We start from the raw sequence: 19,823 nt of genomic DNA, 5'->3' as shown, positions 1-19,823 counted from the left end.
AGTCAACAACAAAAAGTATGTGAAAATGACATTATATTTCTTACTCCTTAAATTTAGATATCGCTTTTTTTGACCGAAGTTGGGACCACACCAACTTATCAAGATACATACATTACCTACTTTTTGGAACAATAACAGCGTAAACTTTATTGTTACTTTAGCAAGCTTCAAACGTTGTTGTCGTCTAATATTACGTGTACGAATAGGTTAATTTTCGAAAGAATCCTAGTTGATCAGATAAATAGCCACTAACACAACACCCATGAACCAAATATTCAAGTTTCTGATTTTTAGCGTTATGGTTTGTATTTCTCAAGAAATTATACACGGTGCCCTTTTGCTCAAATCATTTAAAATCTGAGATAACTCTATGGAATAATTAACTATTTTCATAAAAAATTATTTGCTCAGAATATGCAGTTATGTAGTAGACGACTATTTTCATAAAGAAGTTGCATCCGCCTCAGATGAACATCTTCTCATTCTAAAATTATGAGACATTATGGACGATATTTTCTATGGTTGCACCAAGTTAAAAGTAAATAGACATATACGAGGTAGTCACCTATCACTTCAGTATAGACATTCTGTTCAATTCTAATTCTTTTGTTTGTTGTATTCATATATTTATAGTAGACGACGACTAATAGGTGACTATGTTTAAAATATAGGTGGTTGTTGTCGGCCCGATGAGTATGACAACAGAAAATGAGAGAGGTGTACATAACAAGTTATTGGCAACTTCTTCTTACAGCAACATTGCAAACGAGAAACTTATGGGAGAGGTGTACACAAGTAGTTTTTGGAGATCCCTTTATGAAAGACCATTCCACCTAGTACCAACTCATGTATGTTATGGTGTCTCAAAACTACTTCCTCCATTAATGCCCTAACCAGATGGTCAACCAAAGAAAATAAAGATCCCATCCCGAGGAGAAATGAAGGTAACATAGTCAACTATTTAGTTTTTGTAACATAGTCAGCTTTTTTATAATGAGTCATAGTTGACTACTTTGTGGTAAAAATGTGGTTGATCCAATTCGTTTGAATGACACAGATAAATTTGAGAAATGCGGCAAAGCTTTGTAGCAGGTGTCTTGGGAGGTGTCACAATGGTAACTCTATAGCCATAGTTGACTATTTTCATATAAAATCATTAGCTTAGAGTATGTGGATATGTAGTAGACAACTATTTTCATTAAAAAGTTGCATCCCCCTCAGACAAACATTCTCTCACTCCGAAAGTGTGAGACATTATGGACAATACTTTCTATAGTTACACCAAGTTGAAAGTAAATAGACATATACTAACTAGTCATCTATCACTTCAGTATAGATGTCCCTTTTAATTCTAATTCTTTTGTTTATTGTGTTCATATATTTCTAGTAGGCGACTACTAGTAGGGGACTATATTTAAAATGAAGGTTCGTTTGAATGACACAGAGACGTTGACTACTTTATAACATATTTTGATTAGATAGCTAGTACTCCAAGTCGATTATTAGTAGTTGTCTATTTTTTACATACAACTCAAAGTTGATTATAATACTTAAGTAAGTATTAATCATTGTCTATTTTGATTAGATAACTACTACTCAAAGTTGATTTTAGGTAGTTATCCATTTTTGCTGACTCAAAAAATTCAGGGTAGCGCTTCATTAAGTTGAATCGTTTAATGAAGGCAGAGAGGTTGAGCGCCTTGATGAGAGATGGTTCCTTGAATGTTTGGTTTAAAACCTTACATGAACATGCAAAAGACATGTTCTGCAGATTCTCTAGCAACCCTTACAAAGACATCAACGAGTGCATCGCGAATCTGGAGAAGCACATTATTTGCAAACGGTGTGGGTTCACATTTTCGAAGAGAACACATATCCTACAAAGGAAAAATGGCAAAAAGTTAGCTATTGTAAACTGATTACTGTTGTAACGTAGTTAACTACCGATAATTATATTAGTAGTTGGTTATAGGTGCATAGTAGTTATATAGACTAACTGAATATGGAGTAGCTATTTATTGTACCTGTTATAGATGATAAGAGTAGACGATTACTAATGACCATATTCAATGTAATTACTACTTACTCAGTATGCATATAAAAATATTTAACTATTCTAGATCTACAAACTCAAGAGAACCAGATATCGATAACAACGAATAAGATGACAGAACTGTCAGAAAGTTACATGAACAAGCATCTTTGGCAGATTCCCAAATACTCTTATAAAAATATCAACAAGTGCATCACGAATCTGGGGAAGCGCATTATTTGCAAACGGTGTGGGTTCGGATTATCGAAGAGTACGCACATCCCTTGAAACGAACAAAAGTTAAATAGTTAGCTACTGTAAACTGACTAGTATTGTGACGTAAATAACTATTGTTATTAATATAAGTAGTTGACTATTTCTGTCTAATAGTTATGTAGACTAACTGAATATGTAGCTTTATATTGAATCGGTTATAGACGTTGCGAGTAGACGATTACTAACGACGATGTATATAGTCAAATACTGAAAGAAAAATTTAAAAATCCTAGATCTATAAAATCAAGAAACCCAGATGTGGATAACAGCAGAAATACAGAGAACACTATACAGAAGTAGTAGAAATGAAAATCAGCAGAAAAAAACTAGATATTGAAAAGGTACCTTTTCACAACTCGCCACCGAAAAATCGGCTGTGTTACATATTTTTTCACCATGGTTTGAAGCTGATGAATTGGCGATAACGAGGGATGGTAGAGCCTCACCGTAGAAAAAGAGAAGAGCAAGAAGAAGGACGAACGAATAATCACCTTAGAAAAAGAGAGGAGAGAATGATGTAGATGTGGGAGAAATAATTTGAAATGAAAATAAGAATTTCTGAGATTGGTTTGAGTTTTGAAATGAGAGAAAAAAAATTGAATTAAAGGTAAATGTCAAGAAAAGAGAAAACGTTGTCAGAAGAAAAGTAATATATAAAAATAGTGGATGTTATAATAAATAATAGTTGTTAAAGTATGAAGAAGTTGAGAGGGTATTAATACTTTCCACTCAATAAAATATTAAAATTTTATTCACCTAATTAGCTTTTGTTTTCTTGTTACCACATCTAATTTTCCTTAAAACTATTCCTCGTGTTTCCAAATACAACAAAAAAATTAGATTCACTCATTTTTTATTGATATAATCATTTATATTAGAATAACAATGTACCAGATGGAAAAAAAACCTATTTTTTGGTCAAAAACTTTACGTTTAACCCCATTAATATAATGAATGTTTAACAACCTGTTTAATCAAATCTCTTTTTCAAATTGAAATCCTATATTCCATGTAAAAACTCCACAAACGGAGTTAAAATTCCTAAGCTATTACAGAAACTCAAGTTTTGAAGTCCACAAACGGCTGGTTCAAGTGTTTCCATGTTTTGTGTTTTCAAAGGCACTTGCTAAGAAAACAAAGTGAAAATGAATTCAATATCAATGCATTCTTGTATGATATGTATTTTTTATTATCTTTTCTTGCTGCAGCGATTGCTCGGTGAGCATCTTTCAAAGAGCGCTAAGCTTATGAAGCTTGTTTGACAATGCAAGAAATTCGGCAAAGAGATGACCAAGGTAGTTAATTTGAGTTTCCTTTCTCATGTCTACAATATATGATTTATATTATACATATGAATCATACAAGCTTCTTAAATGGGGATTATGTAGGCTGGAGTTATTAAAGGGTTTGTCAAAAATAATGACTTAGAAACGGAAGATATTGTTGGGGTCGGTTTCACCCCAAGCGGATAAAACCATCTCAAAAATGATTAAGTATTGGAGAAAACCGATTTGGCAAGAAGGAACAACTACCCACCAAATATGGGCCGAGCTGTTCCACAAAACAGATGGGCCGAGCCGTGCTCGCCAAGACGAATGCACCGAGCCGCGCACGAGAGGAATGGGACGAGCTGTGAACGGGCCGAGCCGTAAGGAGAAGGTAAGTGAACCGAGCCGCGTCAAGGATGTTCGATGGGCCGAGCTGTGCAAGAGAGTGAAGGGGCCGAGCCGTACGAGAAAGCAAATGGGCCGAGCCGCATAAGAAGGAGAATGAGTCGAGCTGATTCCTTCCACAATTGGGCCGAACTGAGGCTTTGAAAGACGAAAGCCCATAGAAATCCTAAGCGAAGTATTATGATGACAACTAAGAGTTTTCAAGGCTCTTTGTAGAGGTTATCAATCCCCTGTCTTGTAGTACAAGGGGTTTATCAATCCATATGTGGTGTTAGACACTAAATTATGTGATCAGATTCTTAATTCAAGCAAACAAGAGTGATTTTGATTAACTAATGACAACTACAAACTTAAAAACAGGATTAAAGTCTAAAGAAGAACTAAACAATGACAAGTGATATGATTATGATATGATGGAGGCATGAGATTCTAGACATGATAGTTGGTTATGGTGCTTTGGTGCTAAACTAGAAATGCTAATGACAATGATGAGACATGATTCAAATGATTAAAAACTCTAATCTAGGTTAATCTTCTCATGAAGGTATTACCCCCTATACTAATCCATTTTTAAACCAAATCATCATTTAAGAAATATGAATCAATATGCATTAATAAACAGTTCTAATGATCATTCAAGCAAATAACAATACATCATCATGCAGCAAATGCTTAAACTCCTAATACAGCTCTTTCAGGAATTTCATCAAACACTTTTGGTGCATGAAATTCCCAGAATCTAGATCTCAAGTGATATGCAAGGATCTAGCATAGAGAACAGCTGTTTAGAGAGATGAATCAATGAATCTAGCCCTAAGCACTTCTAATCTAACACTTTAGCACCCTAACCTACACATCTAGAACCTCATTAAGGTGACTACTCACTAATCATACTAATATCTCTTAAACCTTTGCAAGTTGAGAAGATTGGCATGATTAATGATGATAAATAGAGATGGAGATGATAGATTAAAGGGAAAACACTCTTCAAATCGATATTAAACTCAAAAGCAAGGTATTAACAAGTGGTTTTTCATCAAAAAGGAAAAGGAGACTAAAAATGGGATAAAAATTCTCTCCAAATTAGGTCTAAAAAGTATTTATAGAAGCCTTGGACGAACCGGGTCAACCCGGAACAAACCAGGTACTGACCCGGCCTTGGTGGGTAAAGAATGAGTTTGCCACGGTCTAGCAGGTTCTTGGTCAAGCCGTGGCAAGTGACCGTGTCAAGTCTTGTATCTCGTGTTCTTGGATGAATCATGGTGCCACAGTCTAGCAAGTTTGGGTCAAGTCGTGGCAAGTGGTCGTGTCAATCGCCGAAAGAACGCACAAAGTTGCCACGGTCAGATGTGAAGCCGTGATGCATGGCCATGTCAAACACCGAGAAGTTGCACAAAGTTGCCACGGCCAAGTCTTAAACCGTAGCATAGAAACCGTGTCAAGTGCCGAATTTTTGCACAAAGTTGCCACGGCCAAATCCTAAGCCGTAGCATGGAGACCGTGTCAAGTGCCGAATGTGAGTAAAGTCCTTCCGCGACCAAATGTTACTTTGCCACGGTCAAGTGTAGACCGTGGCATGGAGATCGTGTCAAACGCCGAAGAAGTGTACAAAGTTGCCACGGCCAAATGTAGACTGTGGCACTCCACCGTGCCATCTTTCCCTTAGCATAATTTTATCAATCTTACAGCATTCAGGGCTCCTCGGACCACTTCGCGTTCAGGGAGGCGTAACTTCTAACATATTTGTCCGAATTGTGTGCTTCCGGTTTCAGAGGACAGAGAACTCATATATCTTCGACTTTGGTGAAGGAAGCTTCGGTGCTTGGGAAGTGGAAGGTTTCCTGGAGGGCTCATCTTCGCAGTGAATTTACACGATCAGAGAGAGGCGTCTAGACATGTGTCCATTCCAGAAACATTATCTTCTTGATCATAGCTCCGAATTGAATGATCTCCAATGTTCTGGAAAGAGGACTCAAAGATCTAGGATTCTGGTGAAGGCCCCGTAAACTGATTCCGTCTGGAAGTGCACCGTCCTTTGCATTCTTCGGAGTTCATCGGATTGGTCCAAAACGGCAGCAAGACAGGAGTTCCTTCCGACGAGCTTAACTCTCTGCTCACGTGTCCGAATTCTATGATTCTACTTGCTCTGGAACCGTGATCCAATCTTCTCCAACTTTGATGAAGCACCCGACAGCTGAATCGGACCAGAAGATTCCCCGGACAGGCGATTTCGGAAACGTGTGCACCCGGAGATTTTGGCCGAGAAATTCATTAGCCGGTACGCGTTTTGGCCGATGAATCCATCCGCGGTACGTGAGAATGGCCGAGAAAACCTTCCTACGGTACGCGAGAATGGCCGAGAACCTCCAAAAACCCATTTTCACCATCTTTCAAGTCCTGGTTGCCATTTCTCTTCTTGGATCCATCTCTCCAACTCCAAATAGCTCCAAATGCACCTGATAAACACTCAAAACATGCAAAGACTCATTGGGACCTAATGCAACTCCTAAGTCCTAAAACAAACCTTAAGAACCTAAAATGCATGAAATAATACATGATTTGGAATGGAATATGCAACCTAAATGATGCAAATTATGAACATATCATATGACGGTAGCCGCACGAAGCGATAAGGAAATATTCCGAAAATCTCTCCCGAGATTCTCGGCTAGGCGGTTTAAGAAGTTAGTATAAATAGGATATCTCTACGATTCATTATGTAACTTTTCACAACCCTAAGCAATAAAGACGAAACACTTTCGCAGCAATAAAAACCCTCTTTCGATCTTACTGTTCTTGCGATAAACCCTAGAAGTTTCCGATCCCTTAAGTTTTCCTTAACAAATTCTTGGTTGTGCGAGTTTTGGCTCACATAATTTGACGCCGTCTTTGGGGAATCAAAATTTTCTTACTCTAAATCGACAAGACTTTAAGATCCGAAGAACATGGCGAGCAACACCCTCGACGATAACAACAACAACAACAACAACGATAACGGCACTGATGGCTGCGTTGATGAAGAAAATCGACGAGCAGGACAAAAGAAACGAGGCGATTACTGAGAGGCTCGACGCAATGGCGGCTGAGCGACAACACCAAACTTGGAGAGCCGGAATTCCCGACCCGATGGATGGAATCCAGAGACGCTTCGACTTCTCAACGCCTGCAGAGGCCTCAGGGAGCGGTGCGAGAAACCCCTTGGCTCCACCAATGTTTCGTCCCCTCGGCGAACAGACTCCCGCAGCAACCCGAGTCAACATGACCGAGCCGCCTCCACTCCGTCGGAACCCAAGGCGACGAGCCGGCAAAGAGGAGAATGAAGCGATCAACATGGACGCCCAGCAGAACGATGGAACCACGAACTCACAACAGAACGGCTCGGCTCGGCGAATAAGCCAAGAAGAGCTCACCTCGGCACTAAACGGCGTTCGGACTGACGAAATCACCGGTCCGACTTGCGGCGACAACCCAACTGAAGAAGAAGAAAACCTCCAATGGATCGAGCAGGCGGAGCGCGAAGACGAGCCGAGGAGAGAAGAGCGGGAGCGACCTCCCCAATCAAAGGGAACGACTCACGCGCAAACTCTCGAAATCAAAGAACTGCGAGCCTCAATGGCTCGGACAGTAGCTGAGATACGCGCCATGAAGTCTCAAGTGCACAACGCGACGAGTGCTGCGCCCGAGATCGATCGGATGCTTGAAGAAACCCAGAGAACACCATTCACGGCAAAAATCACGGAGGCTAGGATTCCCGAGCCCGGGAAGGTGAGAATCCCGTTCTACAAAGCAACAACCGATCCAAAAGCACACATCACAGCGTTTCGGATAGCAATGGGATGAGCCTTCACAAAGAACGCTGCCAAATTGACCGAGCGGAAAAGTAGATGCCGGATACTGCCTGCTCTTCGTGGAGCATCTTAAGGGAGCCGCGCTCGAGTGGTTTTCGAGGCAGGAGCACAACTTAATCGGTAATTTTCAACAGCTCTCCGCCCTGTTCCTTAAACAATACTCGATGTTTATGGATAGAGGAACTTCTGATGCCGACCTGTGGACGCTATCCCAAGGACCGAACAAACCACTTCGAGATTACATGGCAAGATTCAAGGCAGTCGTATCCAAAATAGAAGGGATAAGCGACAAGGCTGCACTCGAAGCTCTGAAACGATCTTTGTGGTACAAATCCGAATTTCGACTGGAAATGGCACTCAACACGCCACAAACGATTCAAGATGCCTTGCATCGGTCATCAGATTTCATTGTAAACGAGGAGGAGATGAAGAATCTGAACGAGCAGTACGAAGCAACAAAAGCAGCAATCCGAAGCTCAATTTTGACGCGCCCCTCGAAGAAAGGTAACCCACCAAACAACGCAACAACGCTGAGCTCGGACAAACCTAGAAGCAGGAGAGAAGAGAGCCGCGCAACAACACTTGGGTAAGAAAGCCCACCAACTACGACAAAAAGGCTTTCTGCGAGTATCACCAGACCTACGGGCATTCAACGGCACAATGCCGAACTTTAGGAGCGAAACTCGCGGCTAAGATGGCGGCGGGAGAACTCTAGAACGCGGTTAACCTCAAAGACCTCGTCCCTAATGAACCAAAAGAAGGTGCCGAGCCGAGCGGTGCGGCAGAACCTGCAAATCCTCCCCGACGGGGTGATAACACCAAGCGCGATAGGAGAGGCGAACCCAAAGAACGACCTGAGCCGAGGCAAAGAATCAACATGATCATGGGTGGATCTCAATATTACCAAGACACGGTGTCCTCCATAAGCCTATCAGCACCGAGCCGAAGCGAAGGAGAATTGGACAGAACCGACCGACAACCCGAATACAGTGATCTCCTTCGCCGAGGAGGAAACGGCAGGAATCGACAGATCCCACAACGATCCGCTGGTGATTGAATTAACGATCAGGAATCACGATGTGGCGAGGGTGCTCGTTGATACTGGGAGCTCGGTGAACGTCATTTTCAGGGAGACACTCAGAAGGATGGGAATCGATCTCTCCGAGGTGACGGCGATCCCCAAACCTCTAACCGGATTTTCAGGGGAAACAACGATGACTATGGGAACGATCAGGCTCCCTCTGGTTGCTGGCGGAGTCACTAAGATAGTCGAATTCTGCGTCACCGATCACCCAGGAATCTACAACATGATCATGGGAACTCCGTGGATCAACGGGATGAGGGCGGTCCCTTCCACCTATCATCTCTGCCTCAAATACCCGACTCCAGCAGGCATCAAAACGATCTGGGGAAATCAGAAGGAGTCGCGAACGTGCTGCTTAGTGGAGCACAAGCTGAGGAATCCCGTCACCGACGCACGAGCGGACCTAGATCACAAAAAGATGAAGACAGACCGAGAGCCTGCGAACGAGCTCTCGAAACTCTTATAGCAGTTACAGATCGCGGAGAGCCGCGAAACGCGCGCCGAGCCGGTATGTGATTCAGTGGACTCGGTGTGCATAGACGAAGCGCGTCCAGAGCGATGCGTCGAAATCGGAGCAAAACTAGAACAACCTCTGAGAAGCAAACTTCTTTCTCTCCTCAAAGAGAACATCAACACTTTTGCCTGGACAGCGGAAGACATGCCGGGCATAAGCATCAACGTGACCTGTCACGAGCTTAACGTGGACCCAACCTTCAAACCAATCAAGCAAAAAAGAAGGAAGCTCGGACCCGAACGAGCTAAAGCAGTTAACGACGAAGTGGAGAGATTGCTCAAAGTAGGATCAATCGCCGAGGCCAAGTATCTAGACTGGCTTGCGAATCCGGTGGTTGTGAAGAAAAAGAACGGCAAGTGGCGGGTCTGTATAGATTTCACTGACCTCAATAAGGCTTGCCCAAAAGACAGTTTCCCTCTGCCGCACATCGACCGGCTCGTCGAAGTCATTGCGGGAAATAGGCTGTTAACATTTATGGACGCGTTCTCCGGCTACAATCAGATCCTGATGCACCCTGATGATCGGGAAAAAACGGCATTCATAACTGATCACGGGATATACTGCTACAAAGTCATGCCGTTCGGGCTCAAGAACGCAGGAGCAACATATCAACGGCTCGTCAACAAAATGTTCGCGGCTCAGCTCGGGAAAACCATGGAGGTATACATCGATGATATGTTAGTCAAATCAATCGAAGAAAAAGACCACGTCGCGCATCTACGAGAATGCTTCGAGCAGTTGAACAAACACAACATGTAGCTAAACCCGGCGAAGTGTAGGTTCGCAGTCACCTCGCGAGAGTTTCTCGGCTATCTGGTAACTCACCGAGGCATTGAAGCGAACTCCAAACAGATCAAGGCATTAATCGAGATGCCCTCTCCAAGGACGAAGCGAGAAGTGCAAACACTCACAGGAAGGGTCGCTGCACTAAACAGGTTTATTTCCCGTTCCACCGACAAGTGCCTGCCTTTCTACGACACCCTTCGGGGAAACAAGAAATTCGAGTGGGACGAGCGATGCGAAGCAGCTTTCCAAGAATTGAAGAATTATCTGGCGAGTCCACCGACCTTGGAAAAACCAGTTGAAGGAGAGCCTCTCTTCCTCTACGTCGCTGTATCTGCTACAGCTGTGAGTGGGGTGCTTATCAGAGAAGTACGGTCCGAGCAAAAACCCATTTTCTACATCAGCCAGACACTGACCGACGTCGAGACCCGCTACCCCCAGATCGAAAAGGTCGCCCTAGCCGTCGTAGTCTCGGCTCGCAAACTGCGTCTATATTTTCAATCACATTTGATTGTTGTGCTCGCTACACTTCCGCTGCGCTCGATCCTACACAGCCCGAGCCAATCCGGTCGGCTCGCCAAGTGGGCCATAGAGTTGAGCGAAAGACATCGAGTATCGGAACAGATCGTCTACAAAGTCACAGGTGCTCGCAGATTTTCTTATCGAACTTCCAGCCAAAGCGACGAACGAGCCGACCTCAGACGAAGTATGGATGCTACACGTCGACGGCTCGTCATCTAAACATGGCTCAGGAATAGGAATCCGCCTCACCTCTCCCACATGAGAGATATTGGAGCATTCTTTTCGCCTAAACTTCCACGCCTCGAACAACGAAGCAGAGTATGAAGCGCTGATCGCCGGCGTACGATTAGCGTAGGGAATCGGAGTTCGAAAGATCAGAACCTTTTGTGATTCACAGCTCGTAGCATGTCAATTCAACGGAGAATACGAGGCGAAGGATGGATGAATGGGAGCTTACCTCAAGGTGGTCCGAGAGTTGGTGCTGAAGTTCGACGAGTTCTAGCTCACACGAATACCCCGAGGAGAAAACACCTCGGCTGACGCCTTGGCAGCACTTGCTTCGACCTCAGACCCGGATCTCCGACGGACGATTCCAGTTGAATTAATCGAAAATCCTAGCATCGAAGAGGTAGAAGGAGTTCGGCTGATAAATCCTCCCGAACAAGAACCAGAGAGCGATGAAGCCATCGCTATGGATGAAGACGCCTCACCAGCCGAGCTGGAATACGGCTGCAACAAAAAAAGGCTCGCAGCCATCCGAGTATATATCGCCGATGGAGAAGTATCAACCGACAAGTGGGAAGCCCGCAAATTAAAAGCTCAGGCCGCGCGGTATGTCCTCGTCGACGGCGAGGTGTTTAAATTGAGATTTTCAGGACCTCTCATGACATGCATCGAAAGACCGGAGGCAAGAAAGATCATGCACAAAGTGCACAGCGGCGCGTGCGGAAACCATTCTAGCGAAAGGTCGCTCGCGATCAAGATAAAACAGCACGGTTACTTCTGGCCTACGATGGTCAAGGACTGCGAGAAATTTACGGCGAAGTGCGAGAAGTGTCAACGGCACGCGCCAACAATTCATCAACCTACCGAACTGCTGTCATCAATTTTGTCACCTTATCCTTTCATGAGATGGTCGATGGACATAGTCGGACCTCTACATCGATCGAAGCAGAAGCGTTTTCTGCTCGTCCTAACGGATTATTTTTCCAAGTGGGTCGAGGCCGATTCCTACGCAAGCATAAAGGATGTTGAAGTCGAACACTTCGTCTTGAAAAATATCATCTGCAGACACGGGGTCCCCTACGAGATAGTCACCGATAACGGATCCCAGTTCATCTCGACGCGCTTTGAAGCTTTCTGCGAAAAATAGAAAATCCGTCTGAGTAAATCTACGCCAAGATACCCTCAAGGGAACGGACAAGCCGAAGCAGCCAACAAGACGATCCTAGATGGTCTGAAAAAGAGGCTCGACGCAAAGAAAAGACGATGGGCAGACGAACTCGAAAGAGTCCTTTGGTCGCATCGAACAACTCCGCGCCGAGCCACCGGAGAAACTCCATTAGCTTTAGTCTACGGAGCGGAATGCGTAATTCCCCCCGAGGTGGATTTCCCGGGTGTTCGACAAAGACTTCTACCAGGACAGGAGGGTTTGAATCACTTGATGATGTTGGATGAGCTCGATCTAGTCAACGAAAGGCGCGACCAAGCTCTAATCCGAATCCAGAACTATCAACAAGAAACCGCGAGATACTACAACAAAAATGTTCGTAGTCGAAGATTCAAAGAAAGAGAGCTCGTCCTTCGAAAGGTTTTCCAAAACACTGCCGAGAAGAATGCAGGAAAGCTCGGAGCAAACTGGGAAGGTCCTTACAAGATTACAAAAGAAGTTCGCCCAGGAGTCTACGAACTCGCGACGGTAGCTGACGAAGTGATTCCAAGATCATGGAATGCAATGCACCTGAAGAAGTACTATCACTAAGGCTACAACACGGTCAGCATGAACTACGTGATGGCTTGATCCCTGCAGAGGGTACGTAGGTAGCCCGTCCTCAGACGGGTTCAGCTGTCCCCCTCCTAAAAGGGGGGGGGGAGTGGGTACGTATACACATACCTTCATTTAAATCTACAATTTTAGCTCGTCTACCGTCTCTAGGAACATTGCCACTTCGGCCAATTTTCAGTTCGTTTTAAATCATCTACTTATTTCATGTTCACCTCGGAATTCTAGTTCATTCATTGTTGCTTCGGCTAGTTTCTCATTCTTTTTAAATCAGCAACTTATTTCATGTTCGCCTCGGATTTTTAATTCGTTCACTCATCACTTCGGCAAGATATCATATCACTTCAACAAGTTATCATGACTTGATCGCCCCGGACCTTTACTTCTCCTCATTTTCAGTTCGGCAAACTAAGTCTCCAAACGCCTCGTCTCGTTGCTGGCCACAACGGGACAACTAATACAAAGTTCTCTAAAGGGACTTTTACCACCTTTCCTAGGATGAGGGTGCAAGTTACATCCTCTATGGATAAAAATTAAGCGCACTATACAAACTTCAGACCAAAAACGTATCGGTCGCCACTGTTTGCTATCGCACACGAGATTATAAGTCGAGACTACATCGCTTTCTCTAAACCGAAGTAAACTCTTAAAACCCGGCAAAACATACTCACCCTCTCAGGAACGCCGGTCTATAGTCATATTCCAAAGAGACTACTATGTCCTCTTGAACTTTCGCCTCGTCAACGAGAAAACACATAACTTACTCGAAAAATACTTCGGCGTTAGTCGGAAATTTCTTTCTCAAAACAATCCAAAACAGTTCACCTCAATGAGGACCTCTCTCAGTGCTAGAATGGACAAATCCCAATAAGAGTCCCGAAATCATCTTTGGTTAATAAAAACAAAATGCCTCGTCGTTTACGCGGCTTGGCATCATATAACAAAAACGCCTCATCGTTAAACATGGCTCGGCGTTTCCAATGAAAGTTGCCTCGACATTATCGCTTAAAACGCCTCAGCGTCACCTAAAATGGAGACGCTTCACGAATCAACTCCCAGCTCGGGATTCAGAACTCAAACGGAATCCTTAACAACTCGCCCCTTAGCCCATGTTTCTATCGATTTCAAAAATAATTTGCGATCCAGCTCGCTTCAAACAAACATTTTCAGTCAAAAATTCATAAGTCATCAAGGACAAACACATCAAATCCAACAAAAAATGACTAAGGAAAAATATGAATACAACTATAGCCAAATCAACAGTCAAATGGATAAAGCCATCCAGGCTCCAATCACAGTAACATACGAGTTTGAAAGAAGGATAAAAGTTATCCAGGTGCTGAGTACAAAAGGGCGAATATAAAAGATAAAGGAAGGAAGAAAGAGGTCAAGCAGCAGAACGCATCTCTCGTTCAGCAAGGAGGCTCGAAGGAACAGGAGTACCCGCGTTAGATCCGTTCAGATCCTGGACACCGAGGTTAGCCGCCGTCTCCTCGATCGGCTCGTTACCTAAAAGGATATCGACAGAATCTGGCGATACTGGCGAGAACACCAAGCTACCTCGGATCTCAGACGCAATGCGGTCGTACGCGTCGTCGTCAACGTACTCGGCCTCCCAAGCCTTCAGCTTCGCCTCTTCAGAGTCCAAAGATCCGTCGGGCTTCTGAAGCTCCTCGATCATAGCAAGGTTCCGAAGCTCTTGGCTTTCTCCAGTGATATGTTCATAATTTGCATCATTTAGGTTGCATAATTCATTCCAAATCATGTTTTATTCCATGCATTTTAGGTCCTTCGGGTTTGTTTTAGAACTTAGGAGATGCATTAGGTCCCAATGAGTTTTTGCATGTTTTGAGTGTTTATCATGTGTATTTGGAGCTGAAAAGATGAATCCAGGAGGTGGAATGGTGATCAAGGCTTGAAAAATGGTGAACTTGTGTTTTTGGAGGTTATCGGCCATTCGCGTACCAGGAAGGTTTTTGCCGGCCATTTTCATGTACCGCGGGTAGACCTTATCGGCCAAAACGCGTACCGCGAGTGGATTGTATCGGCCAAAATCTTCGGGTGCAGACACGTTTTCGAAATCGCCTGTCCGGGGAACCTTCCGGTCCAATTAAGTTGTCAGCTGCTTCATTAAAGTTGGAGAGGATTGGATTACGGTTCCATAGCAAGTCGAATCATGGAATTCGGACGCGTGAGCAGAGAGTTAAGCTCGTCAGAAGAAACCTCTGTCTCGCTGCTGTTTTGAACCAAACAGATAAGCTCTGAAGAATGCGAAGGACGGTGCACTTCCAGGCCGATTCAGTTTCTGGGGCCTTCATGAGAATCAGAGACATTTGAATCCTCTTTCCATAACATCCGATATCCTTCAATTAGGAGCTATGAGCAGGAAGATACGGTCTCTAGAATAGACACATGTATAGACGTCTCTCTCTGATCGTGTAAATTCATTGCAAAGATGAGCCCTCCAGGAAGCCTTCCACTTCCCAAGCACCGAAACTTCCTTTACCAAAATTGGAGAGAAATGAGTCCTCTATCTTCTGAAACCGGAATCACTCAATTCGGACAAGTATCGTAGAAGCTACACTCTCCGGAATGCGAAGTGGTCCAAACTGCTCTGAATGCTGCGAGATGGTCTTGCGACTTGGTTAACCCGCAGGCCTGAAAATGAATGCCTGAAAGCTGATGCTGCGAGTTGAGAAGTGCGGGTAAGCTATCACTGGATGAGGTCTGAGGCTCCCGAGCAAGAGAAATGATAAGTCCACAATCGTGCGACTTAGGCTTGCGAGTTAGCCGTACCTGGAACTAAGCCGCACGATCACTCGCAAATCACTCCGACTTGAGCCTGCGACCTATGTGCAATGGAAACCAACCCGCACATATGCACATTCCCCAGAAACCGCCTTGGTCCTGCGAGTTGAAGAAGAAGAAGATCAAGCCGCAGCAACATTCGCAAAACACTCCTACTTGGGCGTGCGGCTAAGACAAGGCGATCTAAGTCTCACAAGACAGGTTCTTCATCTACTGCGACTTAGTCATGCTACCTGGGAGATACTGTACCAACCCGCAGGATTTCCACTTTATCCATTAAAGCCGGGTCAGGACCCGGTTTATTCCGGGCTGACCCGGTTCGTTTTTAGAGAGATATAAATACTTTTTAGGGTTTTTTGTGAGAGGACTAAGCTTTATTCCCTTTGTCTCTTGCCTCTTTTGTGAAAAGACTCCACTAAGAAGAGAAATATCGATTATTGAGTGTTTAATCAAGAGAGTTTAAGAGATCTTTGTGTTTAAAGCTGCTTTCTTCTAAATCTATCATCTATCTCTTCATCTATACACTTCTAATCATGATTAACAACACATTTTGCAAAGGATCTAGTGTGTTGATCATGATTAGTGAGTAATCTCTATATTAAGGTCTTAGATATGTAGATTAGGGTGCTTAAGTGGTAGATTAGTGAGCTTAGGGGTTAGATCATGCATATTCCATTTTCTACAACTTGTTCTCTATGCTAGATCCATACAAATCATATGTGGTCTAGATTCTAGGCATTTCATGCATCAAAAGTGTTTGATGAAATGCCTGAACCAAGGTTGTTAGAGGTTTAAGTGTTATTCATCATGGGAATGATTGTTTATATGCTTAAATGACAGATTAAACTGATTCTTAATGCTTGTTAACTCATGTTTCACTGATAATGATTGGGTTAGAAACTGTTTTAGCATAGGAGTTAATACCTTCATGAGAGGATTAACTTAATTAAAAATGTTTATGTTGAATGGTTTGCTTGATCATATGATTCATTAGCTCATTAGTTTATCACTGAAGGCACCCTAATCCACTATCATGTCTAAGACCTTTCTCATCATCATTCATACATTCTCACCATTTGTCATTGTTTAGTTCTTGTTTGATCATTTTATTAGTCTTTAATCCTGTTTAAGTTTGTAGTTGTCTTTAGATAATCAAAACCACTCTTGTTTGCTTGAATTAAGAACTTGATCACATAGTTTAGTGTCTAACACCACATCTGGATTGATAAACCCCTTGTACTACAAGACAAGGGATTGATAACCTCTATAAAGAGCCTTGAAAACTCTTAGTTATCAATTGGCGCCGTTGCCAAATTGTGGTTGTTTAGCATTAAGCTCTGATCTGTTCTTGAGATCAAGTGCTTACTTTCTTGTTTTTACTGATTACTTTCAAGCTCTGTTTGTGATTTCAGGTGTATGAACACCAGGTCTAGATCAAGAAGCTGTGGTCCACCTTTCCCTCTCAACGACAATATCAATCTTTTGGTACCAAGGAGGAGAAGGGACAGACGTGGAAGACAAGTTGATCAGACTGAGATGGAAGAACAAAGAGATCACGTGATGGATATAGAACAACCGGTTCAGGAGCAACAGGCTCAAGGTAATGGAGCTGGTAATGGAGTTAGTCAAGGGCTGAATCAGGGTAATGTTCATCAGGAACAGGTGCACCACCAACAAGCTTATGTCCACCAGGGACAAGCTCAAGCTCATCAACAGAGGCATCAGGCCAATGTTCAGCAAAGACAACAGGTGCACCACCAACCCCAACCTTTCCAACACCAACAAAGAAGATATGAGCAACCCCAAGTCTATGTTGGAGAGAATGACAGGGCCAATGCTCATCAATATGGAGCTGGTATTCAGGCACCACCTGTGCAAAACAACAACTTTGAAGTGAAGGCATCATTGTTGAATATGGTCCAGAACTCAAAGTTCCATGGGTTAGCAATGGAAGATCCCTTGGAACACTTGGATCAATTTGATAAGGTGTGTGATCTGACAAAGATTAATGGAGTTTCAGAAGATAGCTTCAAGCTAAGACTATTTCCCTTCAGTCTTGGTAACAAAGCTCATCAATGAGAAAAGAATCTTCCAAGGGGCTCCATTCAAACTTGGGAGCAATGCAAGCAAGCCTTCTTATCTAAGTTCTTCTCAACCTCAAGAACTTCAAAACTGAGGAATCAAATCTCTAGCTTCACTCAGCAAAGCAATGAGAGTTTTGGTGAAGCATATGAGAGATTCAGGAGCTACACAAACCAATGCCCACACCATGGGTTTAGTGAGGCTTCACTTCTCAGCACACTTTATAGAGGAGCTCTTCCCAAGATTAGAAACCAGCTGGATACTGCTTCCAATGGGAACTTTCTGGGAAAAGAGATACATGCTGCTTTAGAGCTAGTGGAGAACTTAGCATTGAGCAATGATACTTATGGTGAAGACTATGACAGATCCAATAGATCTGAAGGTTCAAGCTCAGAACAGAGGCTCACTAAGGAAGTTAAGGAGTTGAGAAATGAATTAGACAAGTTGAAGTTGGTGACTCACAAGCCAATGCATTTTGTTGGAGAGTATGAGGAACCATCTCAAATGTTTGAGAACATAAGTGAAGAGGGTCTCACCCAGGAGGAGCTAAACTACATTGGGAATCAGAGGTTCCAGAGATATCAGTATGGTAATGCCAATCCAAACCTTTCCTACAGGAACACCAATGTAGCTAACCCATAAGACCAGGTGTATCCCAATTCTCAAGCTCCACAGAACTTTGTTCCCAAGAACAACTTTCAAGGGTCATTCCAACCCAAGAATCAGTTTGGTCAGAATCAGAGTTTTGGTCAGCAACAGCAACCATTTCAAGGTCCTAGTTTCAGTTCACAGCAGCAAAAGGCACCACCAGGGTTTGGTCCACCACAGTTCCAACAGCAAGCGCCTGTTCAACAACAGTTTCAGCCACCAACGGTTCAACAGTAGCCACAGATGGGTACAGATATGGTTGGTATTCTGCAATAACTACTTCAGGGTCAACAGATCTTTGCAAGCCAGAATGCAGCCATGCAGCAGGAAATCAAGGAACTGAAGCAGAACCAGGCCTCAAGCTCAAGGAACCAAGGTCACCTACCTGGAAAACCAGAACCTAACCCCAAGGAATATGCCAAGGCCATTACACTGAGGAGTGGAAAGGAGTTACCTGGTATTGAGAACAACAATGTGATCATTGAGGACAATGATCAAACTGAGGGGGAGACAGCCTTAAAAGATGATCCAGTTGCTGAGAAACCAAGGACAGAAAAGAGTAAAGAGGTAGCAAAGGAACCTGAACCAGAGAAGACATATGTGCCACCACCTCCATACCAACCCAAGCTCCCATTTCCAGGGAGATTCAAGAAGCAACTAGTGGATAAGGCAAGAGTTGTATTTGAGAAGGCACTCAATGAGACACCACTCACTATGCATCTCATTGATGCATTCTTAATGATGCCAAAGATGGGGAAGTTCTTGAAGGATGCCATTCTGAACAAAACAAAAGAGCTTCAAGGCATGGTGGTACTAAGTCATGAATGCAGTGCTATCATTCAGAAGAAGTCCATTCCAAGAAAGTTAACTGATCCAGGGAGTTTCACACTCCCTTGTGCCATTGGACCTCTTCTATTCTTTGGATGTCTTTGTGATCTAGGAGCATCAGTCAGCTTGATGCCATTCTCCATAGCAAAGAAGCTGGGCTTTAGAGTCTTCAAACCTGCAAGGATCTCTCTTATCCTTGCAGATAGATCAGTTAGATTGCCTGTTGGTATGTTGGAAGATCTACCTGTTAAGATTGATGGTTTTGAGGTTCCAACAGATTTTGTTGTGCTGGAAATGGATGAGGAACCAGTAGATCCTCTTATCTTGGGCATGCCATTCTTAGCAACTGCAGGAGCTATTATTGATGTGAGAGGTGGGATAATAGAGCTTCAACTTGGGTCTGAAAAGCTCAAGTTTGATGTGAATGAGATGATGAAGAAACCCACCATTGAGGGTCAATGTTTCTATGTGGAGACAATGGATCAGTTGGCTGATGAGTTGCTAGAGGAGCTGAACACTGAGGATCCTCTTCAAGCTGCTCTAACTCAATAACAAGGAGACAATGGGCTCTTAGCTGAAGCAAGTGAAGGGTATAAGCTGTATCTGGACAATGCTAGAGAGCTGGGTCCTGAGACAAGGTTTTTGGAGCTGGAACAAAGTGGCTCTGAGGTTTTTGCTATCAAAGGATCAGACACCAGCCAAAAAAGCTTGGACCAGGATTGG

The 19,823-nt window shown here is 43.5% G+C and overlaps 1 non-coding gene across 1 annotated transcript; it reads right to left on the bottom strand.

The window, feature by feature from the left end:
- Window positions 1-17,711: 17,711 nt before the first annotated feature.
- Window positions 17,712-17,818, bottom strand: LOC112085015. Its single transcript, XR_002898658.1, has one exon. It is a non-coding gene; the product is annotated as a small nucleolar RNA R71 (small nucleolar RNA).
- Between the last annotated feature and the right edge of the window lie 2,005 nt (window positions 17,819-19,823).

This window comes from Eutrema salsugineum, unplaced genomic scaffold (genome assembly GCF_000478725.1).
Source record: "Eutrema salsugineum unplaced genomic scaffold, Eutsalg1_0 scaffold_4, whole genome shotgun sequence".
In the NCBI taxonomy this organism is placed as follows: Eukaryota; Viridiplantae; Streptophyta; class Magnoliopsida; order Brassicales; family Brassicaceae; genus Eutrema; species Eutrema salsugineum.
This window is presented reverse-complemented; position numbering and strand designations above follow the sequence as displayed.